Genomic DNA, 8,292 nt, shown 5'->3' with positions numbered 1-8,292 from the left:
TCAGCTCTTGGCTGAATTACACAATCATTTGTACGAGGCTATTGTCTCACTCTTGCTTATTTTCCTGAGGATTGTTTGTTTGCTTCTGTTTTATAATTGTAAGTAACATTATTAAAGTAAACCGTTTAGGTTTTCATCGCTATAGAAACATTTAAAATATACAGCTAGAAGTCTGCTTCGCTTTAAATCGCGTCAACAGGTATAGTTCCATTGAAGTCGGTGTTCTTTAAACAGGCAATAGATATAATTAAAAAAATAAAGGAAAAGTTAATACCTTTTTTTATTGGACTTGCTCACTCACTTCTCACTAATTTGCTCAATAAAATAAGTGATTATCTTATTTCCTTTATTGGTTTTTTTCTATCTATTGCTTATTTTAAGCAGACCGACTTCAATGGAACTATACCCATGGACTCGATTTAAAGCGACGCTAATTTCTAGCTGTATATTTTAAAACTTTCTATAGTGATGAGAATTTAGACAGTTTACATAATAATGTTACTTACATTTACAGAATAGAAGTAAATAGACAATTATCAGGAAAATCAGCAATAGGAAGACACTAGTCCAAAGCGGCTTGTACAAAGAATGATGAAAATTCTCAAAGGTCAAAAAGGCCTTTAAGTAGTTTCCTCAATTTCTTTTCACCCACATTTCTGTAATATGTGATTTATATGTCTCTTATGTACCAATGTCTTGTGCAGATCCATCCCAGCTTTAAGGTTTGTTTGTTTTTTTGGTTCAATATTTTTGAGTTATCTGCATGAGGTTTCACTACACAAGAGAAGTAAAAATCGGGCAGAAGCTGTGTCGCTCACATCATATTACACTAATGCGGTAGGAAACAACTTAAGATGTAATTGTTTATAGTTGCCTTTTTCTAGATATTGATGCTTCTTCACTATTGACCTTTGGGAATTTTTTTTATAATTTGTACAAGCCTTATTTTCCTACTGCTGGTTTTGTTTTTTTAGGATCAATTGTAGGTTTGTTTGATTCTGTTTTTTATAAATTGATGTATAATATGTAAATTGTTTAGATTTTAATGAGTATAGAAATTTTAAAAATATATGGCTAGAAGCTAGCTTGGCTTTAAATCGAGTCAACATGTATATTTCTATTAAAGTCTTTAAATGGGCAATAGATGGAAATAAAGGAAATAACGCAAAACTTTTTTTATTGAGCGAGTAAGTGAGTAAAGTGAGTGAGTGAGTCCAGTAAAAAAGGGGTTGTCTTATTTCCTTTATTTCTATCGCCTATTTAAAGAAGATTAATTTTAATGGAAATATACCTGTTGACTCAATTTAGAGCCAAGCTAGCCTCTAGTCTTATATTTTATTGCATTTTAAGTAGTTTCCGAAGGTCTCCTGTTACAAAACCACGATAGCAGTTTTTAGCTCAAGGAGCCGCACCAAACAGCCTGAGCCGCTCCCGACGCTCATTGAGTTTGTATGAGTGTTGGGAGCAGCGCAGGCCATTCGGGACAGCTCCCCCACGCTAGAAACCGTTATCGCAATTTGCCGCCTTCACCACATTTCACCACCTCTGTCTCATTTATACATTTTTGTTATGTACCGAAGTCTCGTGCAGATAGAGCCCAAAAATATAAATAAACTTAAAGCTGGGGTGGATCCGCACAAGACTTCAGTACATAAATGTATTAACCGGGCAGAGGCTCTCTTAGAAATGCGGTGAAAGGCAAATTGAGGAAGCTACTTAAAACGCAATTGTTCATAGTTGGCCTTTTTCTAGATATTGTCGCTTCATGATACTACTGACCAGGGTGTCCAACCTGCAGCCCCGGTTGAGGGCGATGCAGTGTTTTCCTCCACTCCCCCCCCCCCCCCCCCTGGTGTTTACCATCACTCTTCCATCTCGCTGCAGCATTTGCACGGCCCCAGAAACTTTTTTCGTGCAATGCGGCCCAGGGAAGCTTAAAGGTTGGACACTCCTGATTTTCACTATTGTTTGTACAAGCCTCTTGGCTACTGTCTTATTGCTTGTTTTTGTTTTTTTATAAATTTATGTATGTATTATGTAAATCGTTGAGGTTTTCATTACTATGGAAATTTTATTAAAGTATATGGCTATAGGATAGAGGTATAGTTCCATTAAAATCAGTCTTCTTTAAATAGGCGATGGATAGAAATGAAGGAAATAACGCAAGACCTTTTTTATTGAGCGAGTAAGTGAGTAAAGTGAGTGAGCGAGTCCAGTAAAAAAGGGGTTGCCTTATTTCCTTTATTTCCATCTATTGCCTATTTAAAGAAGATTGATTGTAATGGAGCTATACCTGTTGAGTCGATTTTAAAGCCAAGCTAGATTATAGCCATATACTTGTGTTAAATTTCCATAGCGATGAAAAACTGCTAACAATTGCCTTTAAGTCATTTCTTCAATTTGCTTAAATTTTGCCTTTTCACCACATTTCTGTAATACGATACGTGAGCGAGAGCCCCTGCCCATTTATACATTTTATGTACCGAAGCCTCATGTAGATCCATCCTAGCTTTAAGTTGGGGTATTTTTTAAAAAATTTTTGAGATCTATCCGCATAAGGCTTCAGTACATTAGAGATGTATAAATCGGGTAGAGGCTTTCTTAGTTACCTATCGTATTACAGAAATGAGGTAGGAGTCCACTTAAACGCAATTGTTTAGTTTCTTTTTTTTCTGCTGTTTCGGGAACTTGTTCATCATTGTTTGTACAAACCTTTTTTGGGTAGTGCTGATTTTCCAGAGGATCGTTTGGTTCTGTTTAGTTCAGGGGTGTCAAAGTCCCTCCTCGAGGGCCGTAATCCAGTCGGGTTTTCAGGATTTCCCCAATGAATATGCATTGAAAGCAGTGCATGCACATAGATCTCATGCAAATTCATTGGGGAAATCCTGAAAACCCGACTGGATTCCAGCCCTCGAGGACCGACTTTGACACCTGTGGTTTAGTTTAAACTGTTTAGGTTTTCACCACTATAGAAATTTCTAAAATACACGGTTAGAAGTTAGCTTGGCTTTAAATCAAGTCAACAGGTATATTTCCATGAAAGTCAGTCTTCCTTAAATAGGCAATAGATAGAAATGAAGGCAATAACGCAAGACCTTTTTTATTGAGCAAGTAAGTGAGTAAAGTGAGTGAGCGAGTCCAGTAAAAAAGGGGTTGCCTTATTTCCTTTATTTCTATATGGTCTGTTTGAAGAAGACTGACTTTAATGGAATTATACCCGTTGACTCAATTTGAAGCCAAGTTAGCTTCTAGCCATATTTTATTGCATTTTAAGTACGTTCCTAAGGACTCTTTTTACAAAACTGCAGTTGTAATTTTGTAAAATAGGGGGTAAATTTTGCCTTTATCGCCACAATTCTGTAATATAATATGAGAGCCTTCGCCCAACACATACATTTTTTATGTATTGAATCCTTGTGCAGATCCACTGCAGCTAATCTTTATATTTTGGCTGTATCTGCACGAGGCTTTCTCTGAAATACGATCGTATTACAGAAATGTGGTAGGAATCTACTTTAAATGCAATCGTCTAGTTTTTACAAGCCTCTTTTGGCTATTATCTTTTTTCTGAAGATGGTTTGCATCTGTTTTATAAACTTATGTATGTAACATGTAAACTATTTAGGTTTTAATCGCTATAGACATTTTTAAAATCGGTCTTTAAATAGGCAGTAGATAAACAAACAAGGAAATAAGGCAAAACCTTTTTTATTGGGCTTGCTTGTTCACTAACTTACTAACTCGCTCAGTAAAAAAGGTGTTATCTTAGTTCCTCTTATCTATTTATTTAAAGACTGAGTTTAACTATCTGTTAGATAAAATTTCTATAGCAATAAAAACCTAAATGGTTTACATAATGTTACATAAATTTATAACTAGAATTGGCTAAACCCCCTTTAAACCTGAGATGAAAGTCTGAAAATATAATATTTGCTGAGAAGACACCAGGGTAGAGATCAAAGACATCAGTATGAGCCCGCCATAAATCGTGGAAACCTCTGGCTCGGGTCTAAATGAGAATTGCCTCATACATCATAGTCTATGATCGTCTCCCGTGAACAAAATAGTTATATTTCCAAGTGAGAAAATACAGGCTTAACACTCAGGAAGAAGGGGGAGTTAAAGACACCACAAACAAATACCCCTTCAAAGACTAAACCAACACAATAACTACAATAAGTAATAAATAAGGAAAGTATGTGAATGGCAATCAGTGATTTACACATGCAAGATTCTAAATATTAAATTTTAACAATACATACATAGACATTGACATTAATAAATAAATACATATTATCCAATAAAATTAGTGCAAAATATCTATTAAATAATTCTCACTGAATAAATATGAAATTGTATACAAATATATAAAAGAAATGTATGAAAGAATTGTGCAAATATAAAAGGACCCTGAGATCTCTTAATTACTATAAAGAGATTATATACTCATGAAAAGTGCCGGTGCAAAAGTTCCTGTCTAAGATAGCAGCCAATTCTAATTAAAAACCTTAAACATCCACTAAAAGTAAAGTGCAAATGCTGAAAAAGAACACTAAAGTACAAGTAATACCACTCATAACAGGATTGCAACAGCTACTAAAGCACCAACACTGCAAAATATTACTGGGGTCCCAAACCATTACTAACCCCCAAACACATACACACACACTACACCACTCAAACCATATACATATCGCCACTCGACAGAACTCCGTTTCACGTCTTCATCAGGAGTGGGATACAAATAAATTGATGACCCAGTGGAAAGACCGACAACAAATTTCTCAGGAAATCAGTCAAAAGTCATGAAAAAATGAAAATGAACGGCGTGTACAAATCAAACAACGCTAGCATTTGATTCATACACACCATTCATTTTCATTTTTTCATGACTTTACCGATTTCCTGAGATTTGTTGTCTATCTTTCCATTGGGTCATCAATTTATTTTTTATGACTTGCATCAATTTATTTTTTCATGACTTGACAGATTTCCTGAGAAATTTGTTGTCTTTCCACTGGGTCATCAATTTATTTGTATCCCGCTCCTGATGAAGACGTGAAACAGAGCTCTGTCGAGTGGCGATATGTATATGGTTTGAGTGGTGTAGTGTGTGTATGTTTGGGGGTTAGTAATGGTTTGGGACCCCAGTAATATTTTGCAGTGTTGGTGCTTTAGTAGCTGTTGCAATCCTGTTATGAGTGGTATTACTTGTACTTTAGTGTTCTTTTTCAGCATTTGCACTTTACTTTTAGTGGATGTTTAAGGTTTTTAATTAGAATTGGCTGCTATCTTAGACAGGAACTTTTGCACCGGCACTTTTCATGAGTATATAATCTCTTTATAGTAATTAAATTCTCAGGGTCCTTTCTTATATTTACACAATTCTTTCATACATTGCTTTTATATATTTGTATAAGATTTCATATTTATTCAGTGAATTATTTATTAGATATTTTGCACTAATTTTATTGGATAATATGTATTTATTTATTAATGTCAATGTCTATGTATGTATTGTTAAAATTTAATATTTAGAATCTCACATGTGTAAATCACTGATTGCCATTCACATAGTTTCCTTATTTATTATTACTTATTGTAGTTGTGTTGGTTTAGTCTTTGAAGGGGTATTTGATGTCTTTACCTCCTTCCTGAGTGTTAAGCCTGTATTTTCTCACTTGGAAATATAACTATTTTGTTCACGGGAGACTATCATAGACTATGATGTATGAGGCAATTTTCATTTAGACCCGAGCCAGAGGTTTCCACGATTTATGGTGGGCTCATACTGATGTCTTTGATCTCTACTCGGTGTCTTCTCAGCAAATATTATATTTTCAGACTCATCTCAGGTTTAAAGGGGGTTTAGCCAATTCTAGCAGTACTTTGACTAAGTTTCTATTGGCTATACAATTTAAGAGGGTTTTCTCTGGTTGACATAAATTTATAAAACAGAAGGGAAATCCTTGGGGAGAATCAGCAATAGGAAGCAAAGGCAACTACAAAATGTTTTCCAAAGTTTGCCTTTCACCACACTTCTCTAATACAATATGTCTGCGATAGAGCCTTTGCATAATTTATATATTTTGTTATGTCTTGACGTTTTGCAGATAGTCAAAAATATAAAATTTAAAGCTGGGGCGGGTTTAGGACACGAGAGGCAAATTTAGGAAACTACTTAAAAGGCAATTGTTCATAGTCCATAGTCTCCTTTGCTTCCCAATGCTGATTTGTTGGGTTTTTTGGAGGACGGTTTGCATTCTGTTATAAATTTATGTATGAAATAACGCAGAACCTTTTTTATTGAGCGAGTTAGAGCGAGCGAGTCCAATAAAAAAGGTATGCCTTATTTCTTTGTTTCTAGCTATTGCCTTTTTAAATAACATAAGGTAGTCATTTTAACATTTTATACTTTTTTATTGAATGTAATTCTAAAACGCTGACACCATCTTTTTGTCTTACAGATAAGCATGCGGGAGTATTGCGGGTAAGCATCCCTCTTTCATTTTATCTCTGCTCAACTTTTTATGTCTTTCTTTAATTGAACGTAGTTCTAAATTCTATAACGCTGACACTGTCTTTTTGTCTTGCAGATAAGCAGCATGCGGGAGTATTTCGGGTAAGCATTTTCAGTTTCCTTTGACCTTTGTCTTCACTCTCTTTTGTATTGTCTTTGTTAATTTTAATTGTTTTCTGTGCAGGAACCTACTGAAGCTTCTCAGGTAAATGTCATTTGAATAAAATGAAATGTATTGTGTGCACACAGGAAAACAAAGTTAAAGGAACTTCTCTGTTTGTAGGTTTTCTTGCAGTGGCTAGAATTAGAGGAGGAAGTCTTGAAGCAGTTGATGCCGGACTGCAGCTCTGGAAGCATCCATGCAGAATACACCAGAACCAGACTCAGCAGAAAGTCTGTTTTCCTTTTTTTTTAGTGTATAACCAATAAAAGTTTGCCTCGTGTCTGTTTTTTTTTTCTTCTCCACCTTTTGCAGCTTTCTCTCCTTAACTTTTTTGTCTTTTGCTCTTCAACTTTTGTATTGCATTTTTCCTTTCCCTTCAACTTTTGTATTTTGTCTCTTTGCCTTCAGATTTTAAAATCTAAATCCCCCCACAGACACAGTCCTGGAGGATTAATATCAAGTCCAACAATTCTGAACTAAAAAAAGCAAGGAAGAACTACTACGGTAACAATCTCCAGATCCAACAACCAAAGTAATACTTTAACATCTGGTGCTCCATATCCTCCAAAAATGACTCCATAGTCCCCTCCTCCTGCTGACAATTTAGCAAAATTTTCAACAAAAGTCACTACCTTATGATTATCGTTCCCACCAACACCCTCCTACAACTCTCTGTGCCCACCAACTCTAACCGTACACTAACCATCGCCAACCATATCATAGTAGACAGATCCTGGACTGCCTTTGAGCTCATATCCAATTCACAGGTTGCTAAACTCTGCCTCAAGTTGAAATCCTGCAACTGTACCTTGGACCCTTTCACCTCCTACCTATATGAGAAAATTCCCACACAAGCCATCTCGTCTCTCACCAAACTTATAAATTCTGCCCTACTTTCAGGCCTATTTTCTGCTGAAATGGGACACATCGCCTTATCCCCACTACTGAAAAGCTGATCTAGACCCCTCCACACCATCCAGCTAGTGCCCAATAGCAAACATCCCTCTCCTGACCAAGATGCTGGAGTCCATCTCTACCCAACTCTCATCCTATCTTGAGATTCTCCATTCTCCTACCCTACCAACATGGCTTCAGCACCAAATCCCTACTGGCCTCATTAATCTCAAAGGTCCAACAACTTCACTCTTGCAATAAGTTTGCTGTTCTTCAATTTGACCTTTCTGCAGGTTTCAACATTGTCCATCATGATATACTAATTATCCAACTCTCTGAAATTGGCATAAACTCAACAGTCTTAGATTGGTTCTGAAAATTCTTATGTTCCCTCTCCTACTCTGACCTCTATCCCTGATTCTTTTCAATATTTATATGTCCTCCCAACTATCCCCCTTGGAAACACTTTACACTTACGCCGATGACATTCTTGTGCTCCTCGAGACCGACTCTAATCTCACCAATCTCTCTGAGAACATCTCTTCATGTATTTGGAACCTCCAATCCTAGGCTCTCACTATACAAATGAGACCAAAACAAAACTACTTTGGCTCGGCCCAAAATTAGATCAGCTACCCACATTGCAGCTTGAGCACTCGAGCAAAGTTCTGGGCATCATCGATTCTACACTGTCGTTCAACGACCACCTTAACTC

At 36.2% G+C, this 8,292-nt stretch overlaps 1 long non-coding RNA gene across 1 annotated transcript; it reads left to right on the top strand.

Moving 5' to 3' along the window:
* The first annotated feature begins 6,356 nt into the window (after positions 1-6,356).
* Positions 6,357-6,906, top strand: LOC117351642. Its single transcript, XR_004537493.1, has 3 exons — positions 6,357-6,490; positions 6,597-6,725; positions 6,804-6,906. It is a non-coding gene; the product is annotated as an uncharacterized LOC117351642 (long non-coding RNA).
* Positions 6,907-8,292: the final 1,386 nt, after the last annotated feature.

This window comes from Geotrypetes seraphini, chromosome 18 (genome assembly GCF_902459505.1).
Source record: "Geotrypetes seraphini chromosome 18, aGeoSer1.1, whole genome shotgun sequence".
Lineage (NCBI taxonomy): Eukaryota > Metazoa > Chordata > Amphibia > Gymnophiona > Dermophiidae > Geotrypetes > Geotrypetes seraphini.
This window is presented reverse-complemented; position numbering and strand designations above follow the sequence as displayed.